The sequence below is a fragment of the Etheostoma spectabile genome, chromosome 23 (genome assembly GCF_008692095.1).
Source record: "Etheostoma spectabile isolate EspeVRDwgs_2016 chromosome 23, UIUC_Espe_1.0, whole genome shotgun sequence".
Taxonomy (NCBI): Eukaryota; Metazoa; Chordata; class Actinopteri; order Perciformes; family Percidae; genus Etheostoma; species Etheostoma spectabile.
Window position 1 is genome coordinate 10,048,538 of NC_045755.1, and position 14,884 is coordinate 10,063,421.

The following is a 14,884-nucleotide window of genomic DNA, read 5'->3' on the forward strand; positions in this document are numbered from 1 at the left end:
ACAAGGAAATTTCCCCGCTGTGGGATGAATAAAGTATAATCTAATCTAATCTTAACCCCCACACTGACATTGCGGTCTTCTCCTACCCTATTGCATTTAATCAGGCTGTCTTTTTAGAAATCTAAAACAGCCTAAAATCAGGTTTGGTCAAACAGCATAATCCAACAGTTTTGTAGCTGAATTATTGCACTCTGGGACCACAAGTTTACCTCATTATTCCCACTCTGACAGTTCATATGGTTCATACAGTTCAACACATCCACATCAGTGTAGATACAGCTACAGGTGTATTATTTAGAATTTGTATACAGTCTATGGTTCATACGCGTAAGGCAGTGTGCAAAAACGTTTAGGCGCTGCACCTAAGCCGTATAATAGCAGGAAAAAACCCTGTGTAGAGCACTATATAGTGTGTCACCCCCCCCCCCCCATCAGTCACCTAACCTTGCCTTCTTTGCGCTGTACAGGAGGGTAGATAACTGTGGATAATTTAAGTCCGCAATTTGGGGTGTAATAGTTCTCAGCGAGTTTGTAACTCCTGCACCATCTGTGAAGGCCTGTGCCACGCCATGCGAGCATGAACAAAGGTTCAGAGAGTTTCAATCACAGTCCGTACACACAGTTCTGAGAAGAGGCCTATCAGGCAGATTAAGTGAAAATACTGTGGGGATGAGCCATGATGGTTTTAAATTTGTCGGTCATTTAGGGGGTGAAGACAGATTGAAGTCCCTTGTTTTGGTGTGAAAGTGAACTTTTGTTTGTAACGCAGATTGAAGAAAATAGTGGTGTCACCAGCACTAAAGTTAGTCCTGGTAGCAGTTGGCTTGCTTTAGAAGCAAGTCACCTCGCAATAATTGTGGTGATGTATAGTACCACTAATGACACTAATACAAGTAGTCCTAGAAGTAGTTTATTCTTGGAAGTCAGCAAAGTTTACCATTGGTCATCACCGCCTTCTGTATGTCAGATGTGACTCATGGTTAATCACACACACAGCTTGACTTGCTGTTGACTCCCCTCCAGTTCTGACAGGGCTTTGAGAGCTGAAGATAGATTTGATGGGTTAGGCTACATGATGAGAAAAAAACTTAAGGCTTTGGTATTTTGGTATATTTTTGATATTTCTAGGTGACTTCTGTGATAATTGGGATGACATTTAGAGGAGATTTGTGTGTTTCTTCTTGTCTGTCAGCGAGCACAAATACAGGAACACAGGGGCACAGAGAGAAAACGTGCTTCCTCTCTATGTGGTTCGTGCTTTGCTTTGGCTACTCCAAAATGTCCTCCGGTCATTCCACTGAAGTCAGTTTTATGAGCCTAATTACTGAATGTTGGGCTGGTGATTATTATTCAATGATTAACATGATTTATTGTTCAGTGTTTTGAAAATACAAAACATTAAAGGGCCGTAAATATGACTTCTGTCAGTTAGCCCAAAAATAACAAACACCTGCTTCTGCCAGTTTGATTTGTTTTCTAATTATACTTAAATATGCAAAAGACATTTTAATATCGACATTGTAGAAACAACGTTCAGCCATCTATAGTGTCAACAATTAATGTGAAGAATCTCACAACAGGGATTGTGAATCAAATTAAAAAAAATAGTGCCAGGAGAGCTTTTAGCTGCTTTATATGACCTTATGAAATTAATTACAATTTTAACTCTTAGTTCACACTGGGCTGTGTGCAGAGAGTAGAGGGAAGCAGAGGTGGAGAGAGCCAAGTACAAAGAGAAAAGGACAGGCAGTGGGATGCAGATCAATGGCTGCGCAAATACAGAAACGGAAACGTATTGTAGTAACAGACAGAGAGAGAGAGTGATAGAGAAAAAAGAGTTTGCAAGAGGAACAGAGATAGCAAAGAGTGAGAGAAGAACACCTGCAGCAGGCTGTCAATCACAGTATAACAAAAGCCAAATAGGTTTTCTCAGGCCCAGGAAAAAATAAGTGATATTATTTAAAAAAAATATACAAAACCTAAATTTGGAAATGATGCTGTAATGCGAGTTATTGCATCAGTTAATAAGCACTTAAAACCAATCAACAGGCATATAGGAAACAGCTTATCTGCAAATGAACATAGTGTAATGATTAGAGTTTTCTCCACTTTATTTCCTCCCACAACCACTGAAATGTGGTGCACGGTTGTGGAAGGCTTGTATCATATAGAAACGCCGACAGTTTTGTTGTCATTACTTACAATTCCTCAAGGGGGCAACAGAAACTACACACTATAGCTTTAATGATACAGCTCTGAGGTGAGGAATAAAAGCATAAACTACACTAGCAGAAAAGCAGGGGTGGTGGATGTAGACTTGGTTAGCATCATTGACAAAGTGAGCTTTAGCAATGTGATGGTATCTACCTATCGGCAGTAAAAAAAAAATGATTGGGCAATACCGTTTCCACTATGACAGCTATTCTTCTGTGATCTTGCGAATTACATTATTGGGCTAGACATGGGGGAGGGACGTTTTAAATGTAGAGCAACCTTTGAAAAAACAACTTGAAAATACTGTTCATTTCTGTTGAAGCTAAAGTTACATGATTACTATACATTTGCACCCTGTAGTTTGTTATAAATGACAGATGAACAAATCGTGCAAGAAAAGTCTTTTTTTCTTTTCGTATACTCTGAAATACAAATTGTGTGGGGCTTAATATTGCACTGACTGAAGTCAGGGTGGAATTTATTTGCACCTCTTAAAAGAAAATTCCGGCCAATTTTTACTTTAATCTTGATTGCTATAAATAAGCAAGTACTTTCGATTGGTAGAAACCCCGACCTGAATCGGTGCAGGCAACACTGAGTAGCTGCAGCTACGTACAAGCTTCCACTGAGCTAAAACGGCAGTTAACGGGGCAAGTTTTATAGTGCCTTTGTGCCTCTTAACAGACACACAATGCAATTAATATGTCAGTACAACATGAACAGGGCCCCTACGTAACATCAAGATGCGTTTTCAACTCAGACATTGTTTATATTCACCTACCCTGTCTTGATCTTGCTGGTGGGTAGCTTGCTTTCCTGGTTAGCTGCTAGAGCTAGCTTTTAGCTACTATTGATAAGTGTGTTCAGCCAGGCTTTTGTGAAAATCATAAAGCAGCAGTTCTGTGTGTATTTGTAGCTCATCCAATTTGTGTGTGATCGATCTGGTGTTGGTGAGTAAGAGGCTTGGTAGTGTTGATCTGTGTGCTAGTTCCCTTAGCCGGGCAAAATGGTTACTATGTACCTTGGAAATCCAGAGTTCTCGCAAAAGCACAATTTGAATTTGTTCAGCAAGTTACTCTGGCATTGAGTAATGCTGCTCATTAACTATACCCTTGTAGCCAAGCTGCACCAATCACATTGGTGTATCTGATATTGGCGGTCCGGAGGTGAGCTAAACAGATGACGACAGTTTAATCTACCAGTTAGCTGTGCTGGTAGCTAAGTGTATGGGGCTCTGGATACGTCCAAGGGGGTAAGCCTCTCCTCACTAAGTGAAGTTTTTTTTTTTTTTGGGTTGACTTCTGTCTAATGTATTCTAGATGTTGTTTACGCCTAGTTCTTCTCTGTTTTGAATCGCTGATATTATGTGACATTATTCCCTTTCAAGCCACATGCCACAAGCTGCTTTGAAACTTTGGTCTGTTGACATTTTGATCACAAGCTCACTCTTGAAACCACTAAGATACTGACACCCTCTCCTGTCGGCCCGTATTAAATGAGTGTTTCCTGGTGGGATTGTTTCAATCCCTCTAGTTCTTCAGCCTCTCCTTTAGCTAGCCAGTCAGCCTGCCTTGACCTTAAGAGCATCATTCATCATCATCATCAATCATCACTTTATTTATAAAGCGCTTTCACATCACAGTAGCTGAACAAAGTGCTGTACAGCAAACACAGATAAAAATACATCACCACATATCATATTCAGAGCTAAACACCTGCTTTCTCTCTGTTTCAAACACACACAGCCTAAAAGTAAAACCTTTAACACATGTCCAGGTGTCTTTATGATCATTTCTTACCGAGTAATTACTTTTCACTTTTTCTTTAAATTACTTTTGTTGACCTAAGTCTACTCAAGCTATGAGTACCCGTATCTATACAGTGTTTGTGTTTGTTATGAACAATAATATCGCTGTCAACGGGCTTATCTGCAAATGTTAGCTACCGACTGTTACCTTGACACCATCCAGCCAATAGACGGTACCATAGGGAGGTTACCTGATACCGGTGATTTAACGTCACCGCTCATTGTACACAGTTTAACAACAAAACAACAACAAAAACGCTGAGTGAACATTACTAGCTACATTTTTTATGTTGGTTTTTAGCGGTATGCACCACCACTAACCTGGAAAACGGTTTTAAAATGGCTAGCTAACGTTAATACAGCATGTCGGAGTACAGCGTCTCCTGCAGGGGGGCGCAGCGTTCACTTACATTAGCTTCTTGTCTCATCTGGGGTCTGATAAAGAGTAAATTCATCAAATTCAGTGTCCACAATGCCATTTTCCTCTAAACTGTAGCTGTCAAATTTCATGGGACCCGCGTGAGTGCGGATTTCATGTCGCGGCTCTGTTTGTCACTTTGCCTAAGATTGAGTGACAAGTAGTACTCCTCCTGTTGTTTACTTGGTTGCCATGACTTTGCGAGTGATGACGTCATGTCACTGTTCCAGTTGCTCGGGGAGGGAGAGCAGATGACAGTTTGCTTGAGTTCAGTAGAGCAGAGTCGTGTAATTATGACTTAATGACTTTTCAGCTTAAGGAGCGGCGTTGCGCGGTGTACATAGCGGAAACCCTGTTGTGCGTCTGCCCTATAGCATACCATAGCGGCAGAAATTATACTGTGGGGGGCCGCCATCAACATAGACGAAACAGTGGTATAAGTTAGTGTTAATTGATATTGATGTTTCTCCAGCAAACTAAACTCCAACAATGTTCACATACAGTATATATTAAAGCTGTGGAGTCTGGAGCCCTGTACACAGTTGTTTCCACAGACAGAAGTCATCTTCCGCTGCAGTATGATATGGTTGGTCATTCTGGTTCATTAAACCAAATGTTCTTTCTAACTTGCATATCATGAAGGACATTTTCCATTCAAATTGAAAGGGGTAAGGTCAGAAAGTGATTGATTTCTGAGATAAGGCCCTTACTGCAATTTAAAATCACACTTACATAATAGGAATTTAAATTTACATAATTATGTGCTAATAATTGAATTTGCATACAACTTGTAAGCTAGATAGAGAAACAGATTGTTATCTGCTTCACTGAGTATTTTCTTTAACCAGTTCTAATGTAGTGTACATAATTTAGTTGTTTCCCTGGAAACAGATGACATACAGTAGCTTCTTCTAAGGGTCTGTCAGTGAACCTAAGCCTGTGTATCATAATACCTGTTGGCGAGGCCGTTGAGAAAGCCCTCAGGGGTGCTTACCACTGCTTAACTCTATAAAAAAGAAGCTCCGCAACAATACATAAAACTCTCTGAGCATTTTTCACTTGCTGTCTCAGAGGGGATTTAACAGCTAAGACAAGTCTTTCCCTTCCCTCACTGAGCTCTGTCCAAGTAGAGCTGGACACCTGCCAAGGTTTATGCGTGGAAAAATTAGTTTTGTGCACGTGTTCGCACTAAGATGTACACTCGTGCAGGGTGACACACACTGCACAGACACATTCACCCTGTTGCTGTTTTGTTGTAGTTGGGAGAGAGTTTTTAGAGAGAAGTGTCAAACCTTTTGGTCCGGCTCCAGATTCTTCACCAGGCTTACTGTTCAACGGTTCGCCCTGTAATTTAAACAAAACTGCCTGGATTCTGAAAAAATGTGCAGTGCTATATTTGTTTTTCATTATCTACTGTTTTGAAACTGCAGCTCAGGACTGAAGGAATTGAAACCTTTAGGGACTTAATTAAAGATGAACACAATGTACTTATTAATTCAGTCAAAGTTCAATGTCACGTATTATCTTGCTACATAAGGTATTGTTTGCATCTAAGCCAATATTCCATGAGAAAGTTGCTGCAACATATTTCCGAAGACAAAGGTCTAAAAGTTAGAACTCATAATTAAACCTGGGAGAAAATGTAATTTTTTTTTTTTTTAAACATGACTTGAAACAGTTGGTACTGTATATATCGATGTGTTTCCATTTTCTGTCTTCACAAGGCTGTGTTGCAGCTGTGTCAATTAAACATGATTCATTTTGAGGGTGAAAAAGATTTATTTATGTTGGTAACACCCCTTAATGTTTTAAAACAGGTGTGAAAATTTCCAAAACAATCACTCATTGACACAATTACATCTCAATACAAGAAGCCACAGGAATAATCTAAAAAATATAATAAATTCTGGTGTGGTGATTTCAAGGTACTGCTCGATGTCAGCTTTAGTCCTTTATTTTAAAGTCAGAATAAAAGCTTGTTTTCAAAAGACACAGACACATGCTGTGAGCTCATGTGGGGCCCGTTGCAGCAACTCACTTGGCAAGCCAAAGGGAATCTTGGTTGAATGTCCTTTTCCTGCTGTGAGGCTCAAGTATTTTCCATTTCATAACTAGACTTTTGTCTTTATTCTTCAAACGTGATATGGTGTTGGGGGTCAGTGTTCTTAAATAAAAAATATGGTATTGCAGCCAATAATCAAAAGTGAGCGTTAAGCTATTGTGTACACAGCGACTTCCAGCAACTTTAGAAGCTCAACGCGTTGGCGGTGTGTACGTACAGTAGCGCCTTTTCTCTCTCGCTCAAGTCCACTGTGTCCAATGTTACTAGCAGGTAGAGTGAGCTACAACTGACGGGGGAGAGAGAGAGAGACTGTATCACTACAGCCAATCTAGTCTGCTCAAAGCGATGGTTTTTTTCACAAATAGGTTGCACGTTAGAGGGGAAAAAGTATCTTCCACTTAAGGGGCCCTGTCCCCATCCCGCAATTGTCAATTTCCCCTCCAGCGCCCGCAATTAGGATTAGCTTGTGTCTGACAGGGTGGGGGGCGTGGCATCATGTTAGTGGCTCTCCATCGCGATGTCGACCAGTCATCACAATGGACGATGACATCGTCCACCAGCACAACCCTAATGACTGCTGCTCTGTCTCTGCTGGATGTACAATAGGCAATATTCATATCAGTTTACTTTTTATGTGTTTGTGCAAGGTCCTGCCTCACAAACAAAACAAAAAGGCACAACTCTTTTCTGCCTTTTTCTCACAATGTGTGTATTTTGGGACTGACGGTGTTTTGTGTGTGTAATGTACCTACGAGAGTGAGGATGTTTGAGTAGGCTTTGACTTTGGGGGAAATATATGTGTGCATTCAATATATATACATATGTGAGAGAGGGAACAGGAGCAGTACTTTCCTCAGTTGGAGGTGCCATTATGGAAATGGGAATTAGATTTATGCTGCTGCAGTACACACACACACACACACACACACACACACACGATAGGAGAGAAGCGCACAAGAATACTAAAACAAAAGTCCACACTCACTTGCATATATTTTTTACAGTACAGTATGAAGAAGACAGAATGATTCATTCTTTTTTCTCCTAACAACACCTGATAGTAATAAAAAACATAACACAACTTTTTACAAAGTGCCTATTCTCTCGTGTGTGTGTCTGTGTGTCTGTGTGTGTGTGTGCACGCATACTATATCTTTCACTTGGTCTCAGTATTTCTCCATGGGGTGCCATTGGGCCTGTTTGACTCTATGAGGGATGCCTCTGCAATATTGCTGTGTGTGTGTGTGTGTGTGTGTGTGTGTGTGTGTGTGTGTGTGTGTGTGTGTGTGTGTGTGTGTGTGTGTGTGTGTGTGTGTGTGTGTGTGTGTGTGTGTGTGTGTGTGTGTGTGTGTGGGTGTGTGGGGTCAAGAGGCCTGAGGGGTACTGATTAATTTAGAAGGCTTTTGGCCATAACAGACTGCCTTAAAGTATGACTCTCTTGGTAGAAAACAAACATGCACACCTAAACACAATAATTTAGACTAATAAAATTTACTCATAAGTAAACACACGTTAAGTTCAGCCAAATACAGCAACATGTGTGCTTTAAAAAAAACACACACACTTGAGAAACATGGAGTTTCACACATTAAAAGAAATGGACACACACTTTTGGTAGATCTGTGTCTGTATACTCCTTTGAGAGAAACATGTTGAACAACAGAGAGAAAAAGAGAAGATGTGTCAAGTTGAGCTGTGGTTTCTGCTGCCATAGCAAGTTTTTGGCAGCCAGAGACAGCAACTTGTGTGTGTGGGGGTGTGGGGGGATGTGTGTGTGTGTGTAGGGGGGGCGGTGTGTGTGTGTGTGTGGGGGGGGGGGGGGGGGGGGGGGGGGGGGGGGGGGTGTGATGGTGTGTGAATGTGTGGTGTGCCAGATGCATTAACCAACATATCTCATTGTACGGACAATATCACATTAGCTGCCACCTCAAGCCTCACCTCTACTGGGAAGTTTGCATATTTAAAATGTTTTTACATACAGTAAGAACATTCTCAGAGCTCTGTCCCTCTGAGTACAGTTTCAATCCAGTATAATTAAACCCATTACTATACCTGCAATTTAAATTCAGAGTAATTTGTTTTTTTCTCAAGATGGTAGAAGGTAGCGTCTGAAGTTTGGCTTCTTTCAGTCATTCGGTGCATATTAGAAGTTATGAAGAAGTTAAAAGAGGAAAGGACAATTCACAGCGTTTTAAGATTAGCAATGAAAGACTTGTGCGATACTGTGTACAAATCTTAGCTGTAAATAAAGCTGGATTGTTTTGTACACTGCATTGGTACATTAGGATTAGCTTAACTAACTAAACTATAAGCATTCAGAAAACATCTTGAGTTTGATGTATTGTGAGGCAAGGCAACATTCATCTGCAGTATTGACATACCCTTTCACATGACCTATGGAAATATAAGAGATAAGTTATGACACCACATAAGAAATAAAAAATACAAATAATAAGCCCTGCATATAGGACAAGTGGCTGTTAAATTCCCTAATGTAATAAGCAGTAATTGAAAGTCTTTTAGTCACATTGATGAGTCTGGGGAGGGTGAGCCATACAGAGTCACAGTAGGAATACTGTCATCACATCATACATTAAAGGTGACAGGATGACATAGACTTTTTATAGTGCAGAGAAGCTGGTATGTCAAATTGCTAATTGCAGAAAAAGTGTCTTGCTCAAGAAGCCTTTGACAGGATTTGCAGCTATAGACACATTGACCATAACCATGGTTTGTCTATGGCCTTACAGTTTCAAGGCTGTCACTCCAACCACGTTATTCTGCCAAGGTGTCTAAAATATATTTAAAAAAATTGTTCTCAGTGTTTACATGGCTTTCTATTTATCACATTGCAAGAATGTTTTCTCATATTTGTCTTCATATTTTTATATTTGGCTTCACATCTGTCCCTGTTTTGGCTGTGAAGATTGTGCTAAATGTTTATTTGTGGATACTTGTCATCATATACACAGCGGTTGTTCACATTAGTGCTGCAATTGGTTTGATTTTGAGGCAAAGGAAGTTAAAGTATGATGTTTTTAAATCACTCACTTGCACAGGATGATGTAGTTCCATTCTAGTTGAAGTATTTGCTGATGACTCCTTTGTCTTCATCCATCTGTGGTGTTTTCCAGACACCTGCATAGAGTAGAGAAATTCACAAGACATATGGTATATGTGCAAGAACTCATAATGTGGCTATACTGACATTAGTCCAGAGGTTAGAAGAAGGATTCATAATATTTCCATTTTCTGTGCATGTTATTAAGAGTTAGCATTTGGCGGATGGGTTTTTAATCATTAAGTTGCTTATGCTAAATTAACTTCTTCAGCAACATAAACACTCATTTAATATCTGCCGCCTCCTCCACCACATTTCTCTCACAGACATTTCTAATTTCATCCACTCTTCTATCTTCTCTCTCTCCATTTCCAACTCCTCTGCTCTCCTCCTTTGCTCCTGTCTACTCTCCTTTCCTCTCCACTGGCTGTGTCATGTTCATGGACATTAATGTAATGAAATATCTAGTCTGGGTTAAAAAAGGGATACTGTTTTCCATTCCATCCTCTCATTGCTGTCTGGCAGTAATTATGGCTGTTTAATTGGGCCTATGGAGGCTGTGTGAGAGAGTCTTAGAGTATGTCTTGAGCTGAATACAAAGTAAAGCTGCCTCATAACCACATAGGGTTCGTTTTAAAATCAAGAAGTGTCCTACATTAACATATGCATATTGTGGATGAGATCCAATGAACAGACAATGAGCAATAAGTAGCGGACTGTAGTGTGAGCACTTACTGGTCAACTTAATGAATCCAATAGCGGAGGGTTATAGTTTGATGACATGGATGAAACACAGACATTGAAGGACCTTTTGGCTTTTCACAAATTGGTCCCTGACTTCAGGGAAGACCTTAATTGGCACAGAATTTAACATTTCGTTTACAACAGTGATTCGCAGCCTCTAGCTTTGCTCAAATGTTCTTCACTTGACAATTATTTATAGACCGCTGGGTGGATGAACGGATAGATGGGTTGTTGGATAAAGGAAAATGGCACATGTGGGAAGGAAGTATGGAATACACATCCTTTTGAAAAATTAATCACACTCCGAAGTACAGTTAACCTCATGAAAAGGCAAAGAGACATGTCCTATTTCTCTAGGCTTTCACACGCTACAATCACTCTTCCCTTACTTGTTCATTCACTCCCTAGTGTGCAGTTTTACCTCTAAAGGCATTGGCTCACGTTATAATTGGTCCAAATTGGACTGAGTCTGTTTCAGTCTTTTCTATTGGGGAAATAAAATTTTACAGTATGTCAGCCAAAGAGTTCTAATCCTCTGCTTTTTAATCCAGTCACTGCCTGTCTTGTCTTTCTAGATCAGGGGTTTTCAGAGTCTGACACTGTGGCCCTCCCTTAGACATAATGGAGACAACTGCAAAGCACAAATATTGAGGTTTATGTGTGATGGACAGCGGAGATAATGATAGCATTGAACAGCAATTTTACACTGGTTACCATGTCGTTTTTTCTCTGTATCAGAATTGAAAGATTTTATTAACATGTGAAGGGGTGGGGGGAAACGGGGACAACCTAAACCCCGTTCGTGACATTTCAGCTGAACAATGCAAGAACAACAGAAAAAAAAGTAGAACTATTGTTGAAGTGAGCTAGCAAGAAAGTGACAATGTGTTGGTGGTTTGGTCTAGGAAGACCGTATTCTAATATAGTTGGTGTACACACACACACGCACACGCACACGCACACACACACAAACACACACACACACACACACACACACACACACACACACCAACACACTATCACACACACACTCTCTCCATTTAAACTCCTCCCCAGACCTTAGTACTTTGGCCATAGGCCACCAAAAGCCAAAGGGCTGGTACCAAAACCAACCGTCTGTGACACTAGCCTGGTGAGAGGTCACTCTCTGCACGCACGCCACGCACACACACACACACACACACACACACCACACACACCACCCACACACACACACACACACACACACACACACACACCACACACACACACACACAGTATGATAAGGTCCCTTGGTGCCTACGGTTTTTAATTCTCTCCTCTTGTCATGACTGACTGGCACCACCGAGGCCAGCACACAAACACCAACACACAGACCCAGAATACTCACATCCAGGCTTACACACACACACACACACACACACACACACACACACACACACACACCACACACACACACACACACACACACACACACACACACACACACACACAAATACCACTCAAGCACAATTACTTCTATCAGTAATAAATTAGGTGATAGTTATATAGTCCAATTCAAGAACATTGCTTTACAACAGATGTGCAGGTGACTGGCATCTACAGACACGCACACACTAAATTTGACATTGGCCTTCAATATTGCCCTTTTCTTTCTTATACAGATTTTAACGCACACCTGACCGCTTCACTAACTCCTCAGTCAGTGTGGCATTGAGCCACCAACCTTTGGGCAATTTAGTCCTATCAGCTCTTGGTGCCTTCGTTCTGTCTTTATTGTTGCCCCAGACATTGTAGTTAAGCTTTAGCGGGTAAGTAGATTGAGCGATAAACTTTAACTTCTGTCTCTGTTAGAAACCATCTGAGTCTGATATGAGCCTTTATGAGATAATGGGAAGGAGGAGGCAGAAATAAAGCAGAAAAGATTGAATCAAAAAGGTTAAGAGTGAAAAATAAGATAGAGGCAAAGCCATCTCAGTCTGTATTTCAATCTCCAACCACCATCTAAAAACGTGATAAATGTCTGCACTATTCTGAAGGGATTGGATAACCTCAGGAGGTCCGGTTTTAGAAGATTTTGAATTCTGATATATTACAACTTTGTCTTATTATTGTCATTGTGACATTGTACCCAACAAAGACACATAAGTAAGTCTAACAGGGTAAGAAAGGAGCATCAGATGAACAGACTGTAAACAAGCCAACAGTTTAAATACACTACTTTTATTAGGTGATACAATGTAAAGTGGGTGCACTCAAGCTGTGTTTCCGTGCAACTACCGCATGTTTGTTTGGTCAAAGTTGAATCAGTTAGGTGATTTGTAAACGTGATGGATGCTTGGGTTATAGTTTTACATGGGACATGCCACTTTTAGTCCTTTTATGCACTGTAGCTTTAAAGAAGGAAATCATACATTTTATTCTCAAACAAAGCCTTTTTTAATCTTTATACCTATTTCACCTTCTACATGTTTGCATTGATGACTTTGTTCTCGCAACTGCCCTGTCTAACACTCTGTGCTGTTAATACATTTTCTTTCTCCTATTCTCCCTTTTTCTCTCTTTAGTCTGTCTTGTCATGCTCTCTCTCTCTCTCTCTCTCTCTCTCTCTCTCTCTCTCTCTCTCTCTCTCTCTCTCTATCTGTCTATGTCCATATAACAGATGATGGCTAGTTGTCCTCCCCGAGTCTTTATTTATATGAGGCTGGTAGGCTGTGAACGCTAACACCACCCAAAGCAGATGAGCCTTGAAATTCATTTTGGAAGAACAAGAAATAATTTTTTTCCCCGTCATTTTCTCCTCTCCTGTCATCTATTTCTCACACTTGGTCTGCATCTTTCTTCCTTCACCCGTCTTCCATTTCTTGTTTTGGTAAATGAGAGTGTTTGCTCCCGAAGATTTTTTTTTTCTTCATTCACTGCGTGTATGCGTGTGTGAATGACAGTGGCTGCTTTTTTGTGTTGCCTCCTTTTGTCTCAGCAAATACATTTTTGGATAGGAGAGGAAGGAGAGAGGAAACGGTTGCTGGAGTCTGTAATGAGATGAGTTCAGGGGCACCTTGACCACGAGCCAGTTTAGGGTTAGGGCCTTTACACATCGGAATTGTGAAATACTCGTCTGTGTAAATTTTGCAACAAAATTATAATACAGACTAATTTGCGACAGGTTTGAAATTTTGTGCAGGCAGAGGACCAACTACTGGCATCCTATTTACCCAGAGCAGCGCTTGGCAGTCTGTCTGAGGTAGGTTGTTGTGTAGCCTTTAGCTACTGTCAGGGGATTTGAGTTCCATGTGGTAAAAGTTACATAGTGTATATGTGTGGGATCTTATTGTAAAAAAGGGAAGAATGGAGTGGATCTGGTATGTGCTACCTTTTGATAAGAATGAAAGGAATAATAATATTTTCCTTCTTGGTTCAGAGTTCTGGACCCTCCGTAATGAAGCATGCAAGTTAGGGAACACATAAATTAACCCCCAATTTCCACAGGATGCGTAATGGCTGCGGATCGGCTCTGCTGTGTGACAGCTCTGTGCTCCTCCTGCCGTTTTATCCCACCAGGTCCGGATTTGTTGCGAACAGCGGCGCGCATGACTGACAGCTGAAGTCTCGAGGACCCACGGATCCCGCAAATTCATGTACTCCCTGACAAATTCTTGTCGCTTATCTATTTTGTAGAAACACCTGCTATTAACCTGACTTTTAATTAATCAATTGGTGTAAGAAATCTCTATATGAAAACTAAAACCCTCCCAAATGATGTTCAATGCACTGAAATAAATTAGTTTCACTGAAACAAAGATTTATCATTTAAACGACAGAAAGGTCAAATTTTGGCAAGACAAAAGTTTTGTCGCCTATACAGAAATTGAACAAATTTACTGCAAATACTAAAATATGTCGCAAATTAAATAGCGTGCTGTGAATCCAAATTTAATATCTTGTATGACTTCCTTGAGCTTGAAGGACAGCATCCATGTGGTTTGGCAAGGATTCATACAATGTATTGAGAAGTCATCAGAATAGCTAGGAAAGCAGTCTTGCATGCCTCCCAGAGCATCAATATTCTTTGGTTTGGTCTTCCATGCTTCCTCTTTCATCCTACCCCACATATGCTCAATGATGTTGTCTGGTGACTGGGCCGGCCAATCCTGGAGCATCTTGATCTTCTTCGCCTTGAGTAACTTTTAAGTGGAGATGGAAGTATGCAATGGAGCACCACCACCGCCACCAAACTTCACTATTTTCTGGGTGAATCTTGGATCCATGCGGGCTCCAGTATGTCTCCTGCAATATTTGCGGCAACTGTGGTGTAATTCAACAGAAGATTTATCTGAAAAATCCACTTTCTTCCACTTCTCCAGCGTCCATCCTTTTAGCAGGCTGTGGGCCTTGGCAAATGCCACACAGTTTTTCAATTGTCTTTTGTTTAGTGCTGGCTTCTGGGCACTGATTCGTCCATGGAGGCCATTTCAAGACAGAATCCAACAAACTGTTCAGGTTGGCACAGGGACTTCAGGTGACCAGGTCTCGTGGAGCTCTGCTGCTGTAGAAAATGGGCTGGCCTTGGATTTTCGAGCCAACAAACGGTCCTCTCGA

The 14,884-nt window shown here is 40.9% G+C and overlaps 1 protein-coding gene across 6 annotated transcripts in view; it reads left to right on the top strand.

Annotated features, from left to right (window-relative positions):
* The window catches only part of grm8a (glutamate receptor, metabotropic 8a), a 311,638-nt gene that overhangs the window by 24,696 nt on the left and 272,058 nt on the right, over positions 1-14,884 (top strand). The gene's annotated exons all lie outside the window — the stretch shown is intronic.